At 43.1% G+C, this 16,105-nt stretch overlaps 1 protein-coding gene across 2 annotated transcripts in view; it reads left to right on the top strand.

Annotated features, from left to right (window-relative positions):
- The window catches only part of GPC6 (glypican 6), a 1,121,471-nt gene that overhangs the window by 1,034,378 nt on the left and 70,988 nt on the right, over nucleotides 1-16,105 (top strand). The window lies entirely within an intron of this gene.

Raw genomic sequence — 16,105 nt, 5'->3', positions numbered from 1 at the left:
ACCTGACTTTCTATATTAACCATAATAATCAGATAGTTAAGTTCTCTAATCTGGTTTTCATACTAGCATCCCATACTGATAATACCTTTTAATAAAGTGCTGAACCCTGTGTAGCATTGTGGACCCAGGAGTGAAAAGGACTGTCCCCTGATGGGCACATGTTTATCCATGCAGCACGCCTATGACATCGTGGTGCTCCCTGCCTGCCTGGCCTTCAATTCAGGCCTGAATTGCTCTGTTAAAATTCATTTCTTTAAAAGGAAATTGTCCCCTGAGTAGTATTCCCATTTGTCATCACAAACTGAGCCCAGGGCAGTTGGAATGAGAAAAACAAAGTTAGGAGGTAAATCTGGAACAGGACCACTCTGGAAGAGGAGACCTTAAAGAAGGAACAGCGAAGACAGATGGCTTAAGGCCTCCTGATGCTAAATGGAGAGTGAGGGGAGAAAACATCACGGGTAGGACAGGTCAGGGTTTTATTAGTTTGGCTCATTTGATAAAATTAGGGTAGCTACAGCTCAGATGGTATGTGCCTGCCTTTCCCAGCACATTCTCCTGATCGCTCCAGGATCTGATCTGATCTCCTTATCTGATGGTTAGCAGGGGCCTTGTAGCTTTCCCCCAAAGGGAATGATTTCCTCAAACATATTGGAAGGAAGGTAAATCATACTATCATCCTCCACCCCCACCCAGTCTGCAGGACTTCCCTGCTGGCATCCCATAATCTCCTGTAACTGAGCCAAAAAAAAAAAAAAAATCAGATATCCATTATTGCATATGATTCTTTCAAAAATACAGTGCTACTTTTGAAATTCACCTGTTTGCTATTGGTGCTAAATATGATTTATTGACATTATTACATATAGATTTAAGAACTTATAAAATATCACGATATGTATGCACTTTATTTTGTTATTCTGAAACAAAATGGACAAAGCGACTCACTTCCTGGTATCATTCTGCCTGATGGTTAATACCAGTTTCAGAGTCAAATGCTGGTCATAAAAATGCTCTTCTACACCTCTTTGGGGCCATTTTGGTGTGATTTAGGATGCCTGGGTTGCAGGGATTCGGGAAACTGTCTGTTGTTCATTTTAAATTGCCATGGCATTTCATTGTCACCTCAAAGGATTCTGCATCCGGCTAAATCCACTATTTTGCATTTCAAAAGGATGTCAGGCCGTATTTAAGAAACTACTTTATTATCTAGAGCTTCAGCCACTGTCTTTAGGTGAAACTGATATTTCCCACCTTCCACCCAGAGACACACACACACACACACACACACACACACACACACACACATCCCTACCTCAGTCTTTGCTTGGCCTGGGCAGGAAAAAGTAAAACCTCAGTAACAACAGTAAACCAGATTCTCCACTTTAATTAGTTTTCTAAAGATAAATGGGTCAAGGCCAGACTGGCTTTCAGCCTCTGTGGCCGCTGAATAAATTATGCCCCGTTCACCCCAGCCAACAAATGGCTGCCGCTCAATCCACTTCAGATTGTGAACGGCCCAGTCTTGCCTGAACCTGCTTTGTCTTGTTTACTGCAAAACCCCACTGAGACACCCCAGTTTCATCTTCAGTGAACCCTTGGTAATAATAGCAGCAAAATACAGTGAACTTTCAAAGCAGGGAGAAAATACAAAACAGTAAAACCAAACCACCCAACGTATTCGGTCTTTTGGTTTCTGCCCTTCCCTGGGCAACATCAGCAGCGTGTGGTAGCTGGGAGAGCCGCCTGGCACAGGCTTCTTTCCGCTTAGGAGGCTTGTGGTTGATGAGGCCCAAGTAGGGAACAGCGAAAGACAAACATGTAAAACAATGGGTTGTCTGCAAGATATTCTGCTTATTCCAGGGGCTTGGAGGATGCACAAAATCGAATTCAGTGGTGTGCACCATTGGGACCCTGGATGGAATGCCATTGTCAGCTCACACCCAGTGGACAGTACACCTTGAGAAGCTATTCTTTCAGGAATGTGGAAGGACAGTGAACTGGGAAAATGTAGATGGACCTCTCTTTAAGCTCAGGCGAGGCTATGGTCAGTTGCGTTGGGTTGTATGCCTTGGGGAGAAAGAAAAGGCATTACCCCACTGGCTACATTATTCCCTGGGAGAAACCGCAGCCCATTCCGTCCCCACTGCCTTACGACACATTCCGAGAATCATGACTCTCAATGAAATAAAGTCAGGCTACACATTTTAAAGGGGGTATTTTTTGCACCGTTCAGGTGTAAGTGATCTGAAATCATGTTGGGGGAATTCTACCAACAAAACCACTTTCAACTCTAAGTTAAACTGTCCTTCGTCCTCAGAAACATTTAAGCTAGAGCTTTGCTGACCTCTGACTGTGTCCTAAAAATGAAATGTTATGCTTTCAGACAACGAGTATGGCTGTACAGATTTTCTGTCTATTTGATGGTATGTTGATATGCTTATTTTCCCCTGAGACATGAACATCTCTTTCAGCATTCCTAGATTTCTGCTAACCCCAAATTGATTCATTCTTTATGCATCGGTCAATCCACAATGTATGTACTGAGGTCTCCACTGCATGGCACTTAGTAACACTAACTCCCATATACAGTCTGTATCACAGTGTGTCGTTAGTGGTAGCATCATCAAAAAGGCAAGAGTTAGTATGTGCAAAAAAGCACAGCTTATCAAACCTGTTAGACCCATTCTGTCTCCTCCAGGAAATAACATCAAGCACAGAGTCCATAAAATGTTAGCGTACAGGAAATAGGAGTTTGATTTTGTAATCTAAGATAGATTACACCAGTAAAGAATATGTGGAAGATGTATTAACAAATGAATTATCATTGACCCAGTTTGCAAACTGAAAACATTGAAACATCGGTAGCATCTTTGGAATAGGTGATCCCCTAGCCCATTCTCTCTTCTGCAGACAGAGCTTTATGCCCATATCTTGAACACATGGTAAACGGAAACTTTGTTGTCGGTTATGACCCGGTCAGATGACAAAGTCCACCTACACACTCATTCAGAGTATTTGTCCTTCATCCAGCTATGTAATAAGTGTTTTGGTGACTTGAATATCAAAGCCTGCATAGATAAGCCATACTAAACTACTTAAACCATACCTTTTAAAATATGTGTTCATGAGAGGCATCAGTTGACATAGATCTTTTATTAACTTACTGAGCAGCTTAAAGAACCTTCTCTTTGTCATGGAAAATCTGCAGTGATTTTTTTTTCTCATCGCTGTCTGAGATATTCGCACCGCAACTCCCAAATGTGATGTTCACGCTTATGAGAGATAGAGCTGAAGAAATGGGATATTTCATAAATACTAGTTTTGATGCATTTGCCGTATAATCAATCAGCTTTTAACTGACTCTGGGGCCTATGGAATACATTTTAAAGCACTGGGAATTTCCCTATTCCCATAACATACTTGGACACTCTTTACTGCTAGCGATAAACCTCAGGCATAAACATTGTGGAGAAAACCAGATGAAAAGAAACCTGTTTGAGTGAAAATTGACTTTGCTTCATAAATGTTAAAGGTAGAAAGATATCTGCAATACACAATAATTTTATTACTTAAGCTCATTCATGGTCATTATAGTCAAAGGCTCCGACTCCATGGGTATTTTCTAACACCTAAAAGATTGGCCAAGCTATTAAAAAAAAAAAAAAAAAAGTCTGGTTGACAGTAAATGAATGAACCTGCAGCTGCAGCAGCACCATTCTATTGCTGGTTAACAAATAATTTTTTGGAAGCTGGGTTTGTGTAATATGTTTAGGAGCTTTTCCAATACTTTATCGATCTGGATAAGCCAAGCTAGGCAATGCGGCATCTCCAAACAGATCCCAAAATGGCTCACAAAGAACACAGGTTATTTCTCAGTCATGCCAAGTATGCTTTGTGGGTTTTCTGTGGGTCAGCTGCACATGATCATCCCCTTCACTCCGGGACCCAGGGTCCCAGAGCAGCCATCATCCACAGCTTCCCCTGTTAGGTAGTGGGGGTAATAGAGACTGGGGCAAAGACAGTCATTGACGTCCCCTCCTGGCACAGCACACCGTTCACAGCCCATTGGCCAGAGGAGGTCATATGACCAAGTCTGCTGTCAAAAAGGCAGGGACATGTGTCCCTCTGTGTCTCACACAGTGAAAATGGACATGTGAGTAATGGACATTTCACACAGTGAAAATGGACATGTGAGTACACAAACGTGTATGACCAAGGCAAGTGTTTTAAATTGATAAAAACCTATCTCCTTCCTGTCTCCAACTCTAAGACAGACCGTACATGAAAAAGAAGAGGAAAATCCTTCATTCGTTCAACACATATCTGTTGAACCAACAGGAATGCCAATAGGAACCAAGTACGGGTGGCTAATCAAGGAGCTCACGGCACTTTGGGGGAATGCCAGACAAAAGTAGCTATGATTCCACTCAGACCGTATACTGGTGAAGATTGTGCTTAAATGTTTTTAGAGTCCTAAGAGAACTCTAAGTTTTTGTTACAAAGAGAGTGTCTGTATTGTCCCAGAAAACCAGTATCGCTTCGGAAGTCAGCTTGATTTTTAGTGTCGGATGGCTGTTTTGCCTAACTGAACTTCGAATTCAGTCCTAATTTAATCAGGGCAAAGGAGTCCCACTCCAAATCTTAGGACAGTATCTGAAAGGAGGAGGTAGAAGCTTTTGCCAGCAAGTAGTAGAAAATGGTAATAGAAAAGCAGAATGAGCAAAGACGTTTTTATTACCGGCATTTAATTGTCTTTCAGATCCAGACTATGTATATTTTAAGTGAGGCTTTGATATTACATTTTGCGAATACTGCTCTTGTCTGACTTGATGTCATGTTTGCTTAGGCAAAGCAATTTTTCTGCTCTTCTCCTTTCTAGGTCAGCCTAGTTGGAGCAAATCAAATTGTTCTGCCTCTCTCTTTCTTTCATACATCATCATTTAAGATCACCAAGAATTTGAGTTCTGGAACCTGCCCTTGTCTCCTTTTACAATATCTGTGTATTTCTGAACAGCATTCATGAAGGAGAACACTTTTCACAGGTTAATCAGAGAAATTGCGTGGGCCGACAGCAACAGCGAACTTATTGATCGCAGTGGAAGTCTCCAGAATGTGTGTTCCAATGGCTTCTGTGTGGAATTACGTGCAAAATCGTGGGGCTCTGATTCGGCTGGAAGAAAAATTACAATATAAATTCACAAATTATTTGTGTGTAATGAGGCAGGAAAACAATGGGTTTGTAAGTTTGATTTTAAGGGATTTTGATGTAAGGAAACTCCCCACAGCAGCTTGCATTCATTTCAGTGAAGGACACTCATCCTGCACTTGAAAAAGCCTAGCATTTCCTTGGCCCGCTCTTCACAGCTCCTTGAGTGCCAGAGACAAGAGGTAACATGAAACAGCTAGACTAGGTCTGGGAAGAAAACACAAAGGTGGCAAACTGCTTTAATTGATCTCCTCACATAAAGTCCAAAAACCCAGAGGCTATCTTGAGTGCAAGACATGTCCTCCCGAAGATATTTCCAGTTACTCAGGAAAATCAAATCTTCTTTATACAACAGTCTTCAAGGAACAAGAAATATTTCATTAGGATTTTAACAGCGAGGGCTGAAGCAAAGAAAGCCTCCTCTCTTTTGTCAAGATTTCTTGACAAAACAAATAAAAGCCTCCTAACATATTTCCATTAGAAAACAGTTTTGAAGTAAGAAGGAAAATGGACCTTTAGGAATATTTTTTGAAGGGGACTTTGGAGAACTTTGATGGTGATATAACAAAGAAGGCTTGAGTGTATGTGTGTGTGTGTGTGTGTGTGTGTGTGTGTGTGGTTATTTTTTAATTGCAATACACTTTGTGTGCCAAGCAGCAACTTGAACGACCCAGAGACTATTATAGTCGCTTATCAAATTATAGTTGAAGCATGATACTTTTGCATAAATGTCTGGGATTCATCACTACTTTTTAAAATTCAAAGACACCTAGTTGTGAGTGAAATCTGGCCACCAATTTCTAGGTCTTCCTCATCTGTCACATCATGGCTTGCCCTAAACTTTTCCCTTCCACAGAGAAGTTCCACCGCTCTCTGCTAGATTAAGCACGGCTGTTGTTGTTATTAATCACAAACATGGGAGTCTGGGTGGCTCAGACAGTTAGGTGGCTAACTCATGGCTTCAGCTCAGATCATGATCTCATAGTTTGTGGGTTGTGCGGATGGCACAGAGCCTGCTTGGGATTCTCTCTCTTCTCCTTCTCTCTCTGCTCCTCCCCTGCGTGCACACACACACACACACACACTCTCTCTCTCTCTCAAAATAAATAAGTAAACTTTTTTAAAAGTTTTAAAATATTACAAACAACAACATATAATTTCAAAGATTTCAAATATCCATTGTGATTTTGGCTCTGACACAAAGCCTGTAGGTAGGCTTCTTGGTCTTTACAGAACGTGGCTGGTTCACCTGCAGGCTTCAGCATTCAAGGAGCGCTAAGGCTACAAAAGCTTTTCTGGAAGCCTCTAGGACTAGTCTCAGAGGATGGGCAGAGAAGCGCAAGTGAACGCTGGTTTCCACATTGTTGTCAAAGAGCGTGAACACTGGAGCTTCCTGAGCTACAGCCACATAGAAAGATTACAATAAAAAGTCCCAGGGTGAATGCGGGGGAAGCTGATAAGAGACTCAAGTTCTATGAAAGTGTTTGGGAAGCATGTAGCTAAATGACGGATGCAAATAACAAAGGGGAATGACGGAGCACAGAGAGGTGAGGGACGCACCACCTCTCAGGACATATTTCTGAGCAGCGTGCACACCTTGTGGCCTCGCGTCACCACCGAGGACCAACACAGAAAGGCTATTTTTTTTTCTCGAAACATTGAAACCAGACAAGGTAAAAGTACTGGAGGACATGAAAAGCCCAAATTAAGCAGCTGAATCTGATGTGAAAGTGAACAGCATCCAAAATAGACTTAAAAGGGACGCCTGGGTGGCTCAGTCGGTTAAGCGTCCGACTTCGGCTCAGGTCATGATCTCGCGGTTTGTTGAGTTAGAGCCCTGCATCGGGCTCTGTGCTGACAGCTCGGAGCCTGGAGCCTGCTTCAGATTCTGTGTCTCTCCATCTCAACCCCTCCCCTGCTCATGCTCTGTGTCTCTCTGTCTCTCAATAATAAATAAACGTTAAAAAAATTTTTTTTTAAATAGACTTAATTGCGAACACAGAGACGAGCCATGGACAGTAATGTAACTGTAAAACGATCAGTGCTTGGAGAGTAGATTTGACTATGGGGAATGACAAGGAGAAGAAGGATCTTGCAGCCATTTGTGTCTTCCTCCATCTTGACCTCTCTCCTTTTAAAAATAAAAAGAGAGGGGCGCCTGGGTGGCTCAGTTGGTTAAGCGTCCGACGTCAGCTCAGGTCAGGTCCGTGAGTTCAAGCCCCGCGTTGGGCTCTGTGCTGACAGCTCACAGCCTGGAGCCTGTTTCAGATTCTGTGTCTCCCTCTCTCTCTGAGCCTCCCCCATTCATGCTCTGTCTCTCTCTGTCTCAAAAAATAAACGTTAAAAAAAAAATTTTTTTTTAATGAAAAGAGAAACAAAGACACAGAGGTTTTAAGATCTGCCCAGTGACGAAGGAGCCAGAACAAGAACCCAGGTTTCTTATTTTGATCCAGGATTTATGTCCACCAAATTTTCCCACCTGCCTGTCTTAGAATATACAGCATCGTTCCAGACTGAAGCAGGATCTGCTTAACAGCCTATCCTGGTTCAGCGAGTAAGAACAGTCCACACTGTGGAGTGCTTTGGAATAAACAAAGGGTTTCCATGTATTGTACCTGGTTTTTAAAACTTGAAACAACTGGAGGCAGCTGTTTGATGTTTCCCTTGAAGAGACTGCCAGTGCCAGCTTTCTGTTTCCCAGGGGCCTGATGCTATAATCCTCTTGGTGTCTGTGATGTCTCTACTGCCGTCAAAGGTCAAACAAGAGGTACACAGGCATTTTAGTGGGTTTACTGCTATTTTGTCTCTTCTTTGTTACTCACAGTACTTTCATAACATCCTCCCTCTGAAAAAAAAAAAAAAGAAGAAGGTAGAGAAAGAAAGAGGGAGGGAGAGAAGGAAGGAAGGGAGGAGAGAAGGAAGGAAGGAAAGAAGGAAGGAAGGAAGGAATGTAGGTAGGTAGGAAAGGAAAGAAAGGAAGGGATTTTGTTTTCTGATATGGCTATTTGGGATTCCCAAATAGCAACTTTGCAGAATTCCATGATGAAGCCTGGAGGAGAGCTTTGCTCACTCAAAGGGAGGTGAAGAAAAGATTTGGGGGGAGGGGTGGGTCTGGATGATCACCACCGTGAGTGTTTCCAGAATGTTAAGTCAACTATCCTCCTAAATTTGCTTTCTGTTACATTGCTGGGATATTCTCAAAGGCTGCTGACCATGGGGGTTTGGGATTCAAGATCCTCACGTTGTAAGTTTTTCCTATATACAATAGTAGTTTGAGCAAGTAAATTATATTTGATTGAATTGATGATTAGGAGTAAAAGCTATGGCTCTATTGATTTAAAATGATAAGAAACTTTCAGCACATTATTTAAATGCTTGTGGGAATTGTACAAAGTCCCTCCAGGATTACAGACTTTTTGTTATAAGCCTTATTAGATACTTTTGTCTTCCGTGCCCAAATCATTGCATTATCTTGAATTGTGGTCATCAATTTTTTAGCCCTTTTGAGTCACCGTGATGCAGGGAGGACTGTGATTTAGCCGGAAACACCAAAGTCATGTCTGGCTGTGGGCTGGCTCGTGCCAACTCTAAAAACAAAACTGTGTGTTCAGGTAAGTAAAGCAAGATGCAAATGAAGTCAGAGGTCTGATCCTTAAAAGTGCTGGCCAAGGCCTCTTTCCTCACCATGAACTTGGACCACCCTCCTCAAGAGGGTCACATGAGGACCCAATGAGACAGCACTGAGCCAAAGTGCAGATTCACCATCACTGCCAGGGAAAAACAATTCAAAACATTTGCTCTCAGGGATCCTTAGGGTTGCAGGTACATTGAAGTCTATCTAGTCCAATACTCTCACTTTGCCAACGAGGACCCTGGCATCCAGAGAGATGATATGGCTGATTTTAAAACCACATCGGTTTAGGGCTGAGATATTTTTTTGCTTCTCAAACTCCATTAATTCAAGTGATACATCCAGTAATGTGTCCTTCAAAATAACATCATTCTGGTTGTAGTAAGCCCATATAGAGAATACAGATCCATATGTATTCTAGAATAAAGAAAAGCCACAAAATTACAATCACAAAGAGAAATAAAGTAAAAATGAACGTGTTGAATTCACTGTCACAAAAAAAAAGGTGGATCTTTTTTTTTCTCTTCTCTTTGTAGATGTACTTTTCAGAGAAGTTTTAGGTTTGTAGCAAATTTGAATGGAAAGTACAGAGAGGTCCAATATACCCCCTGCCCTCACACACACACAGCCTCCTCCACTGTCAGCATTCCAGAGTGGTGCACCTGGTTTTGTTTTCTTACTGGAGATTTGTCTCTTTGGACCAGTATCTCCCCAAATGCACCACCCTCCGACACCCCTTAACCACCATTCTACTGTCTGTTGCTCTAAGTTCAACTTTTTGAAATTCTACTCAAAAGTGCGATCGTACGGTATTTGTCTTTGTCTGACATATCTCACTGAACATAATGCCCTCAGAGTCCATCCATGTTGCTGTAAATGGCAAGATTTCCTTCTTTCCCATGGCTGAATAATATTCCCTTGTGTGTGTGTGTGCACATAGTACATCTTCTTTATCCTCTCATCTGTGATAGACACTTAGGTTGTGTCCATATCTTGGCTGTTGGGAATAGTGCTGCAATAAACTTGGGACTAAAGATATCTTTTTGACATCTTTTCATTTCCTTTGGATAAACACCCAGCAGTGGGGTTGCTGGATCATATAATAGTTCTATTTTTGATTTTTGGGAGTTCTGCAGACTGTTTTCCGTAGGGGCTAAGCCAATATACATTCACACCAACCATGCACTAGGATTCTCTCTTCTCCAGATCCTTGCCAACGTTCCCCCTTCTTGATGACAACCATTCTAACAGATGTGAAGTGATCAGAGTGGTACATTTGTCATAATTGATGAAACTACATTGAGCATCCTTTTCATCCAGGCTGATTTCAAATTAGCTGGAAGGAGGAATCCTATCCAAAATGCTCCCATTTTCTAGTGAAAACACAGAGAAAGCACTAGAACCTCGGGCGAGTCCCTCCGATTTTCCTCCTTTAGTTAAAATGGCAGGGCGAGGAGAGCAAAGCAGATGGATGCAAGTAACGAGAAAAGATCTAAGAGCCTTTCCAGCTCACAAACTCCAGCAGTCCCTGAGGAATGATGATCGATGAAGACAGAGTAACTCGTCCCCTCCTCTTATGAAACCATCTAGAAGTGTGTGGGAAAGGAGGGTCCACCTCCAGCTCCCACTGTTATTTCATCAACAGTAACTTTCTCGGGGACCTTCACATCGAAATCATGTTTGTACCTTAGCATCTTCCAGCATCCACAAGAGACAGCGAATGTTCTCAGTATATCTCCAGGACTCACATATGCCAAGGCATAGAGAGGAGAATTGTAATGTCTTTCTCCACAAGCATGATGCCATGCCCAATTTTTTTTTAAGTTTATTTATTTATTTTGAGAGAAACAGAGAGAGAGAGCTCGTGCGAATCGGGGAGAGGTGGGCGGGGGGGAGAGAGAGAATCCCAAGCAGGCCACATTGTCTGTGCAGAGCCCAATGGGGGGCTCGATCCCACGATCCGTGAGATCATGACCTGAGCCGAAATCAAGAGTCAGGCGCTTAACAGACTGAGCTCCCCAGGGCCCCCCCATGCACAACTTTTTAAATAAGGGCCCACTGCCCCTGCCAGAGCTGGCTGTTTATGGGGCTGTGGTGCCTTTCCCTGTGTCCAAAGAAGTGCTGGGGGCCGGGCCTTTGGAATCTCCTAGACATGATTCGTTACTGAGCATCTCACCACAGATGTTCTACTCTTCTGTTTTCTGGGCCTCTTTCACCTCTCCTTCCAGAGACACCTCTGTCTTGCTGTCCAGCACCCCCACCCTGGGGCTTCATCCTCTGCAGGATGCGTCCCCGTGCGTCCCACAGCTGTGGCTTCGCTCACAGTTTTCTAGGCACAACACAAGAGAAAAGGTATTTTCACATCACGGCTAATTTACTGCAGTCAGGACAAACACAAAAGCAAAACATTCTAAAAATGCCAGGAACCTGGGAGGAATGTCTGTTTGCTAGGCTGATGCTTCGCTGTGACCTCAGATCCCTTTCCAAGATTCTCACTGTTACTGTAACACTAGGTGGCCATATCTTCTGGAAATACAGATGCAAAAGTGCTTGGGTCATTTTCTTTTGTGAGAGGTGTGTGTGTGTGTGTGTTTCACCTTATTAAAAGGATGTGTACTACCTAGTAAGCAGTGTGTGATCACTACTTATAAAATTGAATCAAAGTGCAAGTTGTTTCACACATTTCTCCCTTCCCTTTAGCTTTGGTGCCTTCTTTTCTTGGAACAAAGGAGGTTAGCGGAGAGGTTTCCTAAATGTGAGATGTAGGGCCACGTTGGACTCCAGGGGACTTTAAAACCAACTTCTCCATCCAAACATGCTTCCTCATCCCTCCCCACCCCCCAACATTTTGGGGAAAGAAATAGCAAAGGGGTATCTTTTGCCCTTCTTGGAGATAGACTACAAAGCCAGAAGTTAGAGAAAGATGTGTTGCAGCTATCTCAAAGGACCTCTCTGCCCACTAGACCAGCATTTCTGAATATGTAGGACCAGGATCACCTACATCAGAAGCTTTTTTTTAAAAAACAAATTGCTGAGGGCCAACCAAGAGCCACACCAAATCAGCCATGCCGGGGCTGAGGGACAACGGATCTGTACATTCAACACACTCTCTAGTGATTCTGATGCTAAAGCTCTGGAGGACCTGCCTTTTTACTCTGCATTTACCACCAAAGAGTCCAATGTATGTTTCCCGGAAGAAGGGTACTCCATTAGATGTGTACGAATGAATTCTTGGCTTGCATGTGGTAGAACTTACCCTACAGTGAGCCCCCAACAGAGAGAGAAAAATCCTAACTAAGACTTCCTGGCAATTCTAGATTGAAGCTCTGCTTCCTGGCCGTCCCTGCTGCCGGTCTCACTGATGTCACAAACTTCAACCACAGTCTTGTATCACTGCTCCTTTTCCAGAAGCAAATGTAAAGAGAGACACCACATAGCCAGCTGCTGGAAATCTTTCTAGAAAGAGCTTCTATATAAATCAAACAGCCTAATATTTCATGAATATTTCTGAATTTCTTTGTCATTTAATCCACATCATATGGTATCTTCTCGTTCTGGGAAGTGCAAGTGAACTCATTTCAGCCCCTTGCTCCGTGTTCAGTTGAGAAGTGGGGTGGCCTGGTATGGGAGGGGGCTGCTTGCTGATCTGGGAGTCAGGGCTCTAGCCCCACTGCTTCCTTGGCATCACCGTGTGGCCTTGCACGGCTGACTTCTACTCGTCTGCAAGATGAGGGATGGCTGGACTACAGTGGCTCCACCATCCCCTCCTGGGACACAATCGCAAGCTTCCGTAAGTGTAGAACATGTGACCCCATTGAACACTGATCAGCAGGGTCCGGATCACACTTGGGAGCTCCTGAGAAAGAACTCTGTGGGGCCAAAAGCCCAGCTGAATGAAGGCTGGCAAGATGCTTCCCACAGAAACTAGAGTCCTCAAAGTTTTATTTATTTTTCAGAACATCTGCCTAATGTCTTTTAGGGCGTGATTCATATTTTTTTGTTGTCCAAAAGGGAGTCCGAGAGGGACAGAGTAAAGAAACTAAATGAAATGACCTCAAGAATATCCCAAAAGAATAGAGGTAGGGGAAAAGTCATGCTTGAATTTAAGCCATTGAAAACATTTGGCAAAACGCAGAGTTCTTCCTGCATGTTCAACGTTGTGAATTTTCACATGAGCTCACATTGTTCCCAGAACCCACCAGACCCTGGGCCCTCACATCCTCTACCTAGAAGGATGAGGCTCCCAGGAGTGAATCTGCACCTCACGTACCCTCTGCAGCTGCCATCTGCTTAGTCTGGGAGCCGTCCAACTCCTCCCATACTTCCTCTTTGAGATAGGATGTCCCAAATTACACAGCCAAGGTCTTCAGCCCAGGGTGGGTTATTCTCCATTGGATCTGCAGAGTGAGAAAATGGATCTGATCTTGAACGACTGTGGTTAAACAATTGCATAAATGTCATTGAAATTCGTGTGTTTTTCCAGGTGAAAATGGCCTTATATTCACAATGTTGGGTTCCACGCATTTAGAAGACCCCCCAGAATCCGGAACTGTCCCATAGTTTCCCCAAAGTTTTTTTTTCTTCTCCTTCTTGACTTAGCTTGGTCTTATTCAAGACAGAAATCCCTGGGTCAGAAATTTTGCCTAGTCCCATAAATACGACTTTTCCAAGGTCCCAAGAGGCAGAAAGGAAGCCAAATGTGATTACCCAGCCTCTAGGCTTTCATCATGGTGTGATTCCTCAAAGGAGCTGAAGGTAGTGCACATTTCTGAACTTAAATATCCCTTCCAAGAGGCTCTTTGCCCCGTTGCTTTGATGAGGAAAGAAAGAGTCATAAGAGGGATTTTCACACAGGGACAAAGCAATGTGCTGTGCGGCCTGTTTTATCTGTGTTCCCTTGACCAATATGGCTATCACTGTGTGTGAATAAGTTCAACTCCTCTTTCCTCCTCTCCTCCCCTCTCCTCCCCTCCTCTCTGCTGTCATCCTGGAAACTACCTTTGCTTGCGCCCTGCCTATTGACAGTTTTTAAGACCATTTTCAAATATCGGGCAAGCAAAAATGTTACCTCATTTAAAGTCAAGTGCCCTTGGGCAAGCCAGTTAATTTCTCTGAGCCTCTAATTCAGCAACTCTCAATTTTGACTCTACATTAAAGTTACCTGGAGAACTTAAATAAGTACTCACGTCTGGTCCCTATCCCCACAGAATGCTGATCCCTTTGGTTTGGGGCTGGACAAGGCTTGGTATTTGGCAGGCTCCCCAAGAGTTTCCAGTGTGTGGCCCACTGCTCTAGGTCCTTAATCTTCAAAGTGAGGTTCTTAGGCCAGCTGTATCAGTCTCACCTGGATGCCTGTTAGAAGTGAAGAGCCTCAGGCCCCACCCCCAGACCTGCCGTATCAGAATCTACGTTTCAACAAGACCCCCAGGTGATTCATAGGTACATCATAGTAAGAGAATCATGGTTCCAAGTCCTTAACATGTCAAAGAGGATAATAATGTTCATGGGGTACTGAGCTCTCTGCCACATGTTTTTCCCCATGTAATCCCAAAAATCTAAAGAGGAGGGACTGTGCCTGTAGGCTCTTAAGACCTTAGCCTGATTCCCAAAGCCCTGGTACGTGAATATGTAGGTTTTCTGGGGAGTAGCAATTATTCCCTTAATGTGGTTTTCTTAAGAGGCTGATTGTTAAATGACTGTGCAAAATGGTCCCACAAGTTTAGTATTTCCATTTGATCTTAGAAATTGGATTTCCCAAAAAAAAAATTAATAAAATTTGCCTTCTTTTTCCATCACATTTTAGTTTAATTCAGGCATTATAAATCAAATCTAGCTGGCAGGCTCATTTGAGGAAAAGCGGTTTTAGGATGGGGATTAGTTAAATTGGTGAACCAGAAGCTGAATGAGTTGGGTTCGAGCTGATCAGACAAGTTTGTTTGAAGAGGTCAGCAAACTATGGTCCACAGACCACAACAACATCTACTCCTTGTAAATAAGGCTTTACTGGAACACAGCCCCACTCATCCATTTGGGTATCATTCATGCTGCTTTCACACCACCATATTAGCACTACAATACATGACTCCTACAATGGTAGTAGTCACAAGAGAGACCATATGGCCTACAAAGCCCAAAATAACACGATCTGTGTCCGAAAGCCTATGTTCCACTAGCCTGTCACAGAAAAAATTTGCCTGTTCCTGGCTTAGAGTGACTACTAAGTGAGGCCAAGGTTGGGTGCTCACTGGCCATCTGGGCCCACTTGTTTGGCTCTGTGGCCCAGTCTCTGACCCTGTGTAGTCACAGCAAGCCCGGTGGGTTGGGAGGGAGTGGCCAGAGCACCCAGTACAGATTCATCTGCATTCTGGGAACAAACGGGAGCAAAGAGAACATCCTCTTTGCATATGATGTCTGTCACGTTGGTAGCAGTATTGCTTGAGCTTCTATCTGACATGTCCCCATTATAAGTAAATGTGTTTCAAAATAACATTGGAAAAGAGCCTAGCAAGAAAACCCTGAGTTCAACACAGAAATACAAGATTTCTAGTCAAGGCGGAAAGCAAGAATCTTTACCTAGGAAAAGTGAAAGGTAAACTAACTTATTTCCAGGCTATTTCAAGCAGGAAATTCCTTCCTCTGGAGAGGTTTCAAGCGCTTAGAACATAGACATTAACCGAAATTTGGATTATTTCAAAGAGTTCCTAAAACAAAAGTATATACTCTTTTCTATTTTTTTTTTCTCTTCAGTAGGCTATGGAGAAATCAAAAGTCACTTCAGATTTGATTTCAGCTCTCAGTCTGAGAACCAGTAACTGCTGACTATGTAGCAGTGATGCTTTGTGTGATAAGAATTAAAAGAAAGATGGATAGAGGTAGGCAGAAAGAATCTCCCCCAAACGTCGGTCCTTGAAACTGGATGTTCCTTTGGCTATATTTCATATTTCTGAATTTGGTGTTTTTTCTCTGATAATTCCTCTGAGTTTTGGGTCCCTTTTTTCATCCAAGTTGGGCTTCTGTGTCTTCCAGTAGGTGCTTTGAGGCCAAGAAGCTGGCCATCAGGGGACCTAATGAGGCCCATGGATAGCAGCTGGATTGAACTGAAGTATAGCAATTAGCTTTTGCCTAATTCCATCCAAATGGTGTTTCTAGATCTGCAACGGTTGATACGTAGCGAAAGTTCCAAGTGGGGGGGGAAGAAAAAAAGAGCAAGAGAAAGATACTAACAGTCGTGGGTCTAACAGATTGTTCTAATTATATTCTCACGGTTT

The sequence above is a fragment of the Puma concolor genome, chromosome A1 (genome assembly GCF_028749965.1).
Source record: "Puma concolor isolate L17-30 chromosome A1, mPumCon1.1.hap2, whole genome shotgun sequence".
NCBI classification, from domain to species: Eukaryota; Metazoa; Chordata; class Mammalia; order Carnivora; family Felidae; genus Puma; species Puma concolor.
The sequence above is the reverse complement of the archived record's forward strand: the minus strand, read 5'-3'. Positions and strand labels throughout refer to the sequence as shown.